Consider the following 13079-nt stretch of genomic DNA (forward strand, 5'->3'; position numbering starts at 1 on the left):
CAGTTGATTCTGAATGGCTCATCCTTCTGTTCCCAATTCTCTACCCTACTGAAGAACTGATCAAACACGTGATCTATATTAATAACAAAATATAACACTTCTGTGGTGTTTGCTAAGTACCAGGTACAATTCCACAGGAAATACTGCTATGCCTACTTTTTCAGATTTAAAAAAAAAAAACAAAAAAACCTGAAGCACAGAGATATTAGTAACTTTCCAGGGTGACACAGTTAGTGGTATGAACAAATCATACACCCACCTACACTGATCCTAAAATACAATGAAATAGATTTATTCTCTGTTAAAGATTCCTGTTTACTTCTGCTCCAAGTAGCACACATTCTATTCACTTTAGATTCATTCCCTTTACTTAAAGCAGCCTTCTTTTCAGACATGTATAGCAAGATTTTACTTCAGATATTAAACTCATCACTGGGTACAAAGCACCTGGTTTTCATGAGGCCTGCCTTGGTTACTGTACAGAATGTAGCATATATGAGGTAGAGGCATCTTTTCATAAACATTTCTTTAATAAAAGAAACAAAGAGAAATTTCCCAAAAGTTACAGAATTTGTAGATTTCAGTTACAGATTATGTCTGAAATAGGCATATTCATATATGACTTATAAATCATTTAAGTACACACCAGCAGAACAAAGCCTATTAATCTATAGTAAATAAACACACACAGTTCTATTACAATACATAGAAGTCATCAAGCAGAGAATATTTTTTTCATTAAACACTGAATCACTGTGACCTGCCAACAGCTTGAAATAAATTAATGTTTAATATTTAATACCATGTGATGGCAATACTAAACCAAATGTGTGTTTTAAATTTTATGTTATTTGACATTTCAATTTTAACTGAAAAGTATTGCTAAAGGGTTGAAAATATGTGCCAGAAAGTAGCAGTTTAAGTTTAATAAATATCTGGCTTTTTAATGTCACCATATGATCATACAATTTTACCTTTAATGGTGATTCGATTCCAACTTCAGAAAAGGGGGTTGGGCATTAAAGATAGGATCATCGTCAAAGACATTCAAAAAACATATTAGAGGGCAGCCCCGGTGGCACAGTGGTTTAGCGCCGCCTGCAGCCCAGGGCGTGATCTGGAGACCCTGGATCGAGTCCCACCTCAGGCTCTCTGCATGGAGCCTGCTTCTCCCTCTGCCTGTGTCTCTGCCTCTCTCTCTCTCTCTCTCTCTCTCTCTGCATCTCTATGAATAAATAAATAAAATCTTAAAAAAAAAAGGCTACCTGCTTTAAAAAAAATATATTAGAAAGGCCAATGTGACCTATGGGATTTAAGCAATTATATAAGAAATGATTGAGAGATCAAAATTTTTAAATAAATTCTGAAAAGGGACAAAGCACAGAACACATTATTAAGATAGGAATTGACCTTAGTAAGTAAAAACACAACTTTGCATCTAGTACAATTCACACTAGCAATTTTTCACGAAAACAGTGATAGGGACCAAAACAAATCAGTTCACTGTTTTCTGGAAGGAAAAACACATCATTTTCTCTTCCTATTGAGAGAGAGGGAAAAAAGCACTTTAAAATGAGTGGCATCCATAAAGACGAGCACAAACAGCAGCCTATGTCACATGAACATCATATCCCTTTGCTATCACTCAGATTCATGTCTGTCAATTTTCAATTAGGAAAGAAAAATGCAATAAATCTATTTATAGGAACCACATTGTTTGCAGAACTGAGTGAAAAATTAGCTGTTGAAATTTCAATACCTATACATCTCCTTCTGTATTCAAAGTTTTATCCGGTAATATAATTCTGCTGCGTCTGCTCATTTCCCATGTTCTCATGCTATTACAGAGGGCATCTAAATGTAAAACGACTTGATGGTATTAAGCAATAGTGTGTGAACTCCTAGAACAAAAGGAGAAGAATGAGATAGGAGTGCAGAACCTGGGGAGTGGCTGGGTGTGTTTGTTTGTATATGTGTATTTTCTTCTTACAGTCCAAAAACCCTTTGGATGATCACTGAAGCTCAGACAGTATTTGAAAGCAAATATAGGAATATGACAAGTGAAGTCCAACCTCAACAGCACAGAAGAATCACCAGTCCTAACCTTTAACACTCCTTGAGAACAGGGATAATGTGTTATTTATTTAACACTATTTGACTAACAATGATTAACTATCTAATATGTGCCAGGCACAGTCCTGGACATATTCTCATATTTTAACTCATTTAATCTTGACAACATACCTCTGATGTGGATTTTACTACCCTTTATGTCAGATGAAGAAACAAACTTGGAGGCATTGACCAATTTGACCAGTTGAAATAGGCCACAGTGCTCGCTTCGGCAGCACATATACTGAAATAGGCCACAATTTCAACTTTATTCTTCCTTTCAGTTAATAAATATTTCCTTAGAACTTTCTGTATGTGCCAGGCCCTGTGCTCAGCACAGTGTCCACCTTCCATGTCTATTTCTTTTTACTGCACACACAGCCAGTCCCTGACTCCAGGACACTTCCAAGTCCACAGCAAGATCTCTGTGAAGAAGGTCCATTGAACTGTTTGCTTAACTAAGTAAGTTACTTTTCTCCACAAAATGAACATTTAAATAGCTATTTGGCCCCTATTATATTATCTTAAAACATCTTGTGATTCAACACTAAAACATATATTTTTTTAAATTATTTTTTAAAAGGTAAATTATTTCACTGATTACGGGCATCCAGGAAACCCATATCAGGTGGCAAATACCTACACCTCAAACTCATACAATTATAGAGACAAAGTACAGAACGGTATGCGCATCATGCATATTTCACTCAACCTAGTGTGTAAATAAACTACCACACAAAATCTAATTATTTCAGGAGTGTGTGATTGGAATACCCATTCGACTGCAAACATCATGTGAGTATGGACTTCTAATGATTTTTCACAGACTCAAGGCATAATGCAGAGTATATGCCAAAAATGGAAAATAAGAAAGCTATGTAATATAAAGATTAATGCATGGAGGGGCACCTGGGTGGCTCAGTAGGCTGGACATCCTACTCTTGATTTCAAGCTCAGGTGATGTTGTCAGGGTGCTGGGATTGACCCCAGCCTCAGGGAGCCTCACCTGAGCAGGGAGCCTGTTTCTACTTCTTCCTCTGCCCCTCCCTCTCTGCTTGTATGTAGGAATTTTCTCTTTCTCTGCCTCAAAAAAAATCTTAAAAAAAAAAAAAAGATCAATGCATGGATTACTTTATGGTCAGACACAGAAGAGTTTAAATGCCACCTCTACCATTTCTAACCTGCCTTGTCTTGAGGAAGTTACTTTACTTTTTGAACTTCTCTTCCTATGTTGTAAAGTGCATATAGAATTACAATCTCTTCTAGTACCCACTTCAGAGATCATTGTGAGGATGACATGGCATATGTAAAATATTTAGTACATGCCCAGCTCACTACTAGGGCTTATTAAATATCGACTTTATGTTGGAGGAAGAAGTAGGGAAGGGGTACAGTCTTGGTGCCTACGGGGTACAGCAGGTAAGACACTGGTCACCCTCCTATTCTCTAACCTTTAAAGCTTCTCAGTATGCAGCAAAATGCCTGCTCCTGAATGCAGATCTCCATAATGTGCGATTCCAGAAAAATCACCTTATTTGTTTATCTTAACAACATCCTGCTTAACACACACACACACACACACACACACACACACACACACTTTTCCTATTACCATTCACACTAACTGCTGATGATATAATAGTAAAAGTGGGAAAATTGCTAAGTTCCTTCTATATGATTCTATACTCCCTCAACAAATTATGCCTTTTCCTTTTAAAAAGAAAATATCAATTTCTTCCAAAGGCATGAGCAAATCCAAAATGTAGTGATAAATCTGAGTATTTTAAAAAAAACGTTTCAGAACAAGTCAAGAAACAGACTCTCAACTCTAGAGAACAAACTGATGGGCACCAGAGGGGAAGGGGTCAGGGAATGGGCAAAACAGGTGATGGGGATTACGGAATGAACACATCCTTCAAAGATGATAGGTCTTGGGATTTTGCATGTCAGCAAGCCTCAATATAAACACGATAACAATGAAAAGCCAGCAAGTAAGCAGGAGGAAGAAACATGGTGGCCTTTAATGACCGTCACATATCTTAATAAATGAGTTATTGTCCAGCTGAGATAAGCCTTCTCCCACAGGGACATCTCGATGAACCAAAGGATCAACAGAAAATACTCCCACAGTGCTTACTTTTTAAGTAGGATTATGTGAAAGTACCTGAGAATTACTTCCATTTGGGAGAAATACTCCCAAAGGTATTGGGTTTGAGACCCTTCTGTCCTACATTAGCCAGTCTCACCAATGTTAACTCTCAAGGTCCACACATGGGCTATTTATAAAAAAGCACATGCAACTGACTACCTCCTTAAAATTTTGAGCTAGTTTCTCAAGACACCTCAAGCTGTTTCAAGTCCTTCTGTGTGCTGAACATCTCATTTCCACAGGGGATCATACAAGCCCCTTTTACCAGCTGTTCCATCTACAATGGGCATCTGATCAACTTTTTGCTCACCATATAGCAAAGCTATGATCCCTAAAAAACTCAGCTTTCTTTTTTTTTAAGGGCAGGGGAAGACCTCTACCAGGAATGCCATACCTTTCCCTTTCAACCTATCTTCTCTTCTCCATCAGGCAATGTCATGTTCATCCTGCAAGGACCAGTGCAAATGCCATTTCCAAACCATCTTAACAGAATTAACACTTCCGTCTGCTGCATCCCCAAACTATCTTGTTCACACTACTCCTGGAGAACTAATCTTTATAGTAAGTCTTTGTATGCCGATAATAAAGTCCATGAAGACAGGAAATATCACTTATTCATCTGTGTCCAAAAAAGGACCTGAAACAGGGTATTATTCAATAAATTCTTGTTAAATAATTTTACTGTGACTCAAAACCTTTACAAACAATTTTATTTCATGTAAGGAGAATATTATATTAGTCTCTGAAAAAGTAATGAGAAAAATAAAATATCCTTTTAAGTGAAAATTCAAACTAGAGTAAAATCCCAAGTAAACAATATAAATTGCAGAAAATAATATTTTCCTTTTCTCATTCATTTTCTATGGTTTCTTAATTCTCTTCCATTAAATGACTCTAGGGGCAATTTTATTTATGAATAGTAATATTCAATTTTATGAATCTCACAAATGTCTTGCCCCAAAGTTACAGAAATATGTATTTAGCACTAAATAATACACAACTCACTTTGCAACCTTTTATCAGAATATTTGCCTGCCTTTTAAAGACAGAATAAGACAATATTAAAATAAATTTGCATAGCCTAAATCCAAACCAGGCTAGAGATTACTGAGTATATACTTGGCCAAAGGGAGAAGGAGGATCACAATTATAAATATACCTAGATAATTTAACAAAGCTAATAATCATGTATTAACATATGAACTGAAGCTGATGAACTGAAATTTTATCAGTTGATAAAGCAGCTGCAAATACATATTCAGGACCCACATCTGAAAGTAGAAAAAATTATGTTTTGTTATTTGATTATTTCCAGTCCGTGGGCAAATCCCTAAAGCATGAATAATGTTTTGGGGAAATATTCTCGTATTTTCATTGTGCACACTTCTCAAATGCCAGCAAACTGCTCCTGGTCTACAGAAAGAGCTCTTAACCAAAGAACTCGCTGTTGACATGAGAAAGTCTCCTCTCTGGTCTGTGGAAATCTCCCTCACTGTCTAAGAATGAGCTCCAGGGGTGCCCAGATGGCTCAGCTGGTTGAGCATCTGGCTCTTGTTTCTGCTCAGGTCTTGGTCTTGGGATCATGAGATGAAGCCCAGTGTTGCGCCCTGAGCTCACTACAGAGTCCGCTTGGGACTGTCTCTTGCTTTCCCTCTGCCCTACTCCCTTCTCCATGATCTCTTTCTCTCTCTCTCCAAAATGAGTAAAAATCTTAAAAAAAAAAAAAAAAAAACAGCTCCAATGTCACAGGCTTCTAAGCCATCTCAAATTCTCCTCACGATCCAACCAGAAGCTATGCCCATATATCTTCAAACCATTTTTTTTTTCTGTATCTCTTACAAGGACTGAGATACTCTTCCTGGACTGTAAACCCAAGGCAGAGACTGCACCTCACACAGCTGAGCACAGAGTTGCAGGCACAAGAATACTAAGTGAACTGAAAGTAGGCTTTTAGGAAGTTCTCTTCTGGCTCCTCAGTTCAACAGACTATATCCTCGGCCCAAGCCCAAGGTCCCTCTTCCTTGTCCTGTCGGCCCCTAAAGGAGCAAGATCCTTTGTCTTTGGTTAACAAGAGGACAGGCCTCACATACTCACCATTCCCAGGGGTAAGGTGATATAAAATAACACACACTTGGATTGCTCTCCAGATACCTTGGAGTTTTTAAGTTTCTCTTTCTCTGTCATTTCTCCCATATTTAATAAAATAGCAATTATCAACTGAGAATCATATCAATAAAATGGTCCAAATTTTAATCATCACCGCTGGTGAGATAACTTGGTTAATTTGGAGTAGCTGAAGAATAAAAATGCACGAATTCTCTTTACTACATTAGAATCAATAAAGAACAACTATGTTGAGCAGCTCTGGTTGCTCAGTGGTTTAGCACCGCCTTCAGTCCAGGGCATGATCCTGGAGACCCGGGATTGAGTCCCACGTTGGGCTCCCTGCATGAAGCCTGCTTCTCCCTCTGCCTGTGTCTCTGCCTGCCTCTCTCTCTCTCTCTCTCTCACAAATAAATAAATAAAATCTTAAAAAAAGAAGAATAACTATATTGTCTGTACCTAATTAATAAAACCTTCCCTTTGTCTATGCTGCTACATCCCACTGTGTACCAATCTGAAGCACACCCTGAAGGCCCAGGGGTAAATCCTAGCTCTCTCCAGAAGCCTCCTAGTTCCCTCTGTTTGCTGTTTGATGGATATCACCCTTTCCAGATCTTCCTCTCTACTTACTAGGTATACTTAATGTGACAGTAGCACCTATTAACAACTCAATAAATAGTAAATTGAATGACTTCTCTGTTATCATTATAAGACTTTAATCCTTTTAATATTGTGATGTTAATGTTATATTGAAGAGTACACAAACAAATGGAAGTATATATTCCATGCTCATGGACTGGGAGAATTAATTACCCAAAACAATCTATACATTCAGTGCAATGCCTATCAAAATCCCAAAATCGTTTTTCACAAAACTAGAATAAATGATACTAAAATGTGTATGGAATCACAAAAGACTCTGAACACTCAAAGCAATCCTGAGAAAGAAGTACAAAGTGGAGGTATCATAATCCCAGATTTCAAGACATACTACAGACCTGTAGTAATCAAAACCATATGGTACTCACACAAAAACAGAAGAGAGGCCAGAAATAAGCCCATCATTATAAGGTCAATTAGTCTATGACAAAGGAGGCAAGAATATACAATGAGAATAGATAGTCTTTTTAATACAATAGTCTTTTTAATAAATGGTGCTGGGAACTGGACAGCTACATGTGAGAGAATGAAACTGGACCACTTTCTAACACTGTACACAAAACAAACTCAAAATGGATTAAAAACCTAAATGTGAGACCTGAAACCATAAAAATCCTAGAAGAGAGCACAGGGAGTAATTTCTCTGACATCAGCCATTGCAACATTTTTCTGGATATGTCTCCTAAGGCAAGAGAAACAAAAGCAAAAATAAACTATTAGGCCTAATTTAGTTATTTTTAAACAAAAAATAAACAGACACATTTGGAGAATGGGGGACTCAGCATCCAGTAACATTTGAAGCAACAGCCCCAGGATGAAACCCTGGGTTGAATGTCAATGTGCTCACATTAGTGGGTTGTTTTTGTTTTGTTTTGTTTTGTTTTGTTTTGTTTTGTTTTTGAGAGCAAGGAACTATAGTCCTCTGTTCCTTCCAGAAAAAGAAAAGGAAGAAAAGAAAAGAAAAGAAAAGAAAAGAAAAGGAAAGGAAAGGAAAGGAAAGGAAAGGAAAGGAAAGGAAAGGAAAGGAAAGGAAAGGAAAGGAAAGGAAAAAGAAGAAAGAAAGAAAAGAAAAGAAAAGAAAAGAAAAGAAAAGAAAAGAAAAGAGGCATTATAAGAAGCTCAGATAGGTGTGAAACTTAGAATAATAAAACCAAAGGAAGAACGTATCAGAGGTAAAATTTAGATAATATGGAAGTAAATTAACTATTAGAATCACCAAAACTGTAAGATACAATAAATATATGTTGTTTTAAGCCAGTAAGTTTGTGGGCATTTGTCACTCAAAATAGACAGTTAAGGGGTCCCTGGGTGGCGCAGCGGTTTGGCACCTGCCTTTGGCCCAGGGCGTGATCCTGGAGACCCGGGATCGAATCCCACGTCGGGCTCCCGGTGCATGGAGCCTGCTTCTCTCTCTGCCTGTGTCTCTGCCTCTCTCTCTCTCTCTCTCTCTCTCTCTCTCTCTCTGTGGGTGACTATCATAAATAAATAAAATTTTTTAAAAAAATAGACAGTTAATACAGACAGAGGAGATAATTAAATGGTTAAAAAGAAAGAACCTTAATGCACCAAACAAAGCAGGCTTTCTCATCACACAAGTGCTAGGCAGAGCTGCCTGTCTGTTGTCCAGACATATAACTACCTCTTAGGTGAGTAAGTAATGCTGCCCTGTGCCCTTCCATAAGAGTCTAGCATCTCCAAGCCTTGAAGTGCTAACACACATGGATCACTAGACTTCACGATCATCCCAAGAACACTGCAAGGAGTAGGATTTACCTACTGTCCTTTCAAGCCAGTGCCCTATCCCCTTCCGAAGAGCCACACACTCTCTTGGCCCTAGCCCTGGTGGACATGGCTCATGACAATCCCAAAAAGCCACTTAAAGTCCAGGTGGAAGCCTGCTGTAACCAGTCATTTTGTGCATGGAGTTCTGTTTTACAACTAAAGACATATAATGTGAGACAAAGGCAGGTCCTCCAGGGCTCCAATACATTTAGCATGAAACTCAAATATGTCGAATAATGAACAGGCAAGCATACAAGATGGAGGGAAAAAGACAGTGTGGGTGACATGGATAAAGAACAATGTAGGATGTCGGAAGTACTTTGCCAGCAACAGCCCTGCCCATGATGCATCACACAGCCTGCCATCAAACGAGTGACTTATAACCAGTAGAGTGTCTTCCAGGCCAAACAGTCCATCATTCTCCAGTCTCAACATAAGAATCTATAGTCCAGTAGTTACAGTAAGTTACAAGGAGCCACTACTGGGCTGGTGGGGGTGGGGGGAATATTAAACCCAAGCATCTAAAAAACTATTCCATCTGCTAAGAGCACTTATTCTCAATACCTAAGATCAGCCTGCAGGACTCTGAGTTTTAACACACCTTGTGTTCTCAGCATTTGGGAACCTCATTTTATAAATGCCAACCCCATACATCTAGGTTGCAAAGAAAAGTCCATCGTAGTCCTCGAAGATAACCTGCTGCCATTCTATACATATTCCTTTGTTATTTTATTTAAAATGTAGTGCCCAGGAATAATCATTTCATGTCCTATTTCTTATTATAAACGTAACTCTGAAATACTGACATTTCATATGCAAGCTATGACTAGTGCTAGTTTATAGCTAGCCAGCAAAAAAGGGGGGAGTCACAGATTAAAGTACTATGTTATAAAAAGCTCACCAAGTAACTAAGATCAAATAAATACACATCATATTTCCAGGCATCTTCTAGAGAGTATCAATACAAAACAGTTGGCGAGGAAAATAAGTTTGGCTGAAAGTCCTATGCTGCCCTGTTAGAGGACAGCTAAACTACCTGCTTTTCATAATCTATCTCATTAGTAGTCTTTATCATCCAACAAAAATGGTTGAAGATTGTTACCTAAATTTTTGGCAATTCTTTGCTATAGCTCGAAATAAAAAAGATGACATTTGGACTATATTTTTGTTTATATTTTCATTCCACTTTACACAGAAGGAACACATACTGTGCTTGCAATTTAAGCTGGTATTAAACTGACCCCTGCTGGTCTCCTCTTCTGTTTCTGCACTTATCACATAGTGCAACACCTAATCACATCCTATAGTTGAACCTGCATTTGATCAGTCCTTGTTGTCAAACACATGGCCTAGGAAAAAGACAATCAGTCCCACCATTGCAAGTGGAAGGATGCCTCTCTTCCTCAGAGCTTTGGCTATTATACTTGCAAAGATCTAGCAATTAAATTCACACTAATATCCCACAGAGGTGTTTTCTAGAGCCTATCTATCTATTCTACACATGAATTCAATCAACACACGTTTACAGGTTTTAAGAGAGAGAAGTGCACAAGAGTGGTGGAGCCAGGGTGGGGACACAGGGAGACAGAGAGAATTCCAAGCAGCCTCCCCACCACCATGGACCCCTACTCGGGGCTCGATCCTATAAACCTGAGATCATGACCTGAGCCAAAATCAAAAGTTGGATGCTCAACCAACTGAGCCACCTTCACTTACAGGTTTCAGAAAGACCACAGAGAAGAAAAGATACTTAGAATGAAATCACCTGCCCTCTAGGAATTCACAGACACTTAGGAGTCCTTGAAGAGATACATTTCAGAATTAAACTCTACCTCACAATTGGGTACCAGAAAGGTAAGAAGGAATCAGAGCTACCGTGAAGATGGTGGCATATCCTGCCTCCTGGGTTCACTTGAGATTCTTTACTAAACCGGCAGGGAAATTCGATCTCTTTCATTTTTATGAATCCACTATACTTCATGGATAATAATGGCTGCCATTTGCTGATGACCTATGGCTTGGTGCTTTCCAGACATTATACATTTATAACCCCAGTTGTAACTCTATGAGATGGGTATTTTTATGTTTAGTTCATGGATGAAGAAAGCTCTATTCTAATATTGATCGTAATACACTACAATGTTTTTCTTTTAAACAGACATTTCCCTTCTATAAGAGAGTGTTTTAAGAACATGGGATTATATCATTGCCCTCTTTGTATCCTGAGAAGCTAGCACATACCCAATACTTGGCACATAAAGGGTACTCAAAATGTGTCAGCAGAATATATGAATGGATATATCACCACGTGAATGTGCCTTCTAACTGCATACTATGTGCATGACCGGTGTGTGCTTAAGCACTGAAAAAGTAGTGGAGGGAAATAAAAAGAAAGAAGTTTTGATTCCTGAACACAGACATTCAGGAAAAAAGAAGCCTCTAGATATGAGTAAATAGAATGCTATGGAAACAAAGCTTAACACTAGTCAGTTAAAAGGCAAATAGGAAAAGAACTCCTACATCAGAGGATGACACACACAGGTGCTGGATGCTACCAGAACCTGAAACCAATTAAGAGAAATGAAGAAAAGAAAGAAGAAAATCATGAAAATAAATAAAGTATAGAAATTTTTTTTAATTTATATTTTATTTATCTCTTTAAGAGATAGGGGAGGGGCAGAGGGAGAGAATCCTAAGCAGACTCTGCATTGAGTGCAGAGCCCACCGGGGGTCTTGATTTCACGACCCTGAGATCACGACCTGAGCCGAAACCAAGTCGGATGCTTAAATGACTGAGCCACCCAGATGCCCCACCCAACCATATTTTTTATGTTTCCCAAAGAGCTAATCCATTTTTCTTTTTCTCACTTCCCCTTATTTTTTAATATTTCTTTTCATGCATTCCAGACAGATGAAGATAAATGAAGTACAGTGGTTAAACTTCTCTGTTTGGTTACAAATTATCTTTTGTATCAACATTATTGTTATGTAAGCACTTTTAATAGTGCTTCCAGCAGATGAGACTTCTGCTTCAACATATGTTATGGGGGAAAATGGTGAAAATGTATTCGTGACTAAAATAACTAAACAGTCCACAAAAACTGCCTAGAAAATATTGTAAATGGTTCTGGTTTGTGTGATTCTGAAGTCAGGTAAAACTGAAGCTCCAACCTCTCTCTCCAGACAAGAATGAAATACCCCAGAGTCTTTGGACTGTCAATACTTTCTATGTCCTCCCACCCTCCAGCAAACCATAGCTCCAATTCATTCCTTAAGAGAGACTGGAACTTAACCTCTTCCTACACCTTTCCTGACACAGGAGCACATGACAGGGAAAATCGGATTCTTCTGCTCAACAATGGTCTCCTTAAAAATCTCAAGTTTACTGAGGAAACATGTAGCCCCATAGAAAATAAAACAGTGGTCAGGCTTCTGGGCTCTGGGTTCAGACTGCAGCAGTAATCTTGGCCAAGGCACCTACCTTTCTAAATCAAATATAATAAGATGACTTGGATTGTAAAACCAAGCTATTTTTTTTTTTAACCAAGCTATTATAAGCAAATGGCTCAACCTACTATCTGGAACATCTGTGTGCAATGAACATTAACCCCACAGGACTTCTCTCCTAAGCCTTGCCCTCAACTTTCAACCTGGACAAAAACATAGGCCCTCAGAATCCTTACCCTAGCTGGACTGAACTTCCAGTATGCTCAAGGAGTCTATCTTGCCTTCTTTCCATCCTTTTCCTTTCCTGCCGACAATCAGCACCAGGAAAGCTTCCTTTGCTCATATATAAATGGTGCTCCTGTTCATATATACTTGTGTCCTTGTATATGCCTTATTTTGGTAACCAGAGATCTCAAATTAGCCAGTATGAGCCAAATTTCAAACATTCTGGTACCGTGGTCCCTTAAGGACACTTGCTTCTGTGGAACAGAAAAGAATCTCGTTGCCAAACCTGTGACATCAAAAGCACAAGACTGTTTGTGCATAGAACTTGGAGCCCTCACAGAATCTACCAGGATCCCTGCTTGCTACATCTTCAAAATTTATATCTCCTACTCTTCACACTACACAACCATAAGCAAAGACCAAAGCACATTCCAGATTTCAGACCCCAGGACAACTGTGACCTACGTATAGCCTTCAGATACGCCATTCATAACATTCTGCTTCCAATTGTTGATTAAAATATAACAAAAGGAGGTATTTTAAATCCAATTAAGTGTTTAAATTTTACACATCAGTATTTAAGTAAAATAGTAAACTGCAC

The 13079-nt window shown here is 38.4% G+C and overlaps 1 protein-coding gene and 1 long non-coding RNA gene across 8 annotated transcripts in view; both read right to left on the bottom strand.

Annotated features, from left to right (window-relative positions):
- The window catches only part of LOC125755429 (uncharacterized), a 94876-nt gene extending 82119 nt beyond the window's left edge, over positions 1–12757 (bottom strand). The window contains exon 1 of the long non-coding RNA XR_007411988.1: positions 12490–12757. This is a non-coding gene — a long non-coding RNA (uncharacterized LOC125755429). The remainder of the gene's footprint in view (positions 1–12489) is intronic.
- Positions 1–13079, bottom strand: part of SMYD3 (SET and MYND domain containing 3) — a 794127-nt gene that overhangs the window by 554219 nt on the left and 226829 nt on the right. The gene's annotated exons all lie outside the window — the stretch shown is intronic.

This window comes from Canis lupus, chromosome 7 (assembly GCF_003254725.2).
Source record: "Canis lupus dingo isolate Sandy chromosome 7, ASM325472v2, whole genome shotgun sequence".
Classification (NCBI taxonomy): domain Eukaryota; kingdom Metazoa; phylum Chordata; class Mammalia; order Carnivora; family Canidae; genus Canis; species Canis lupus.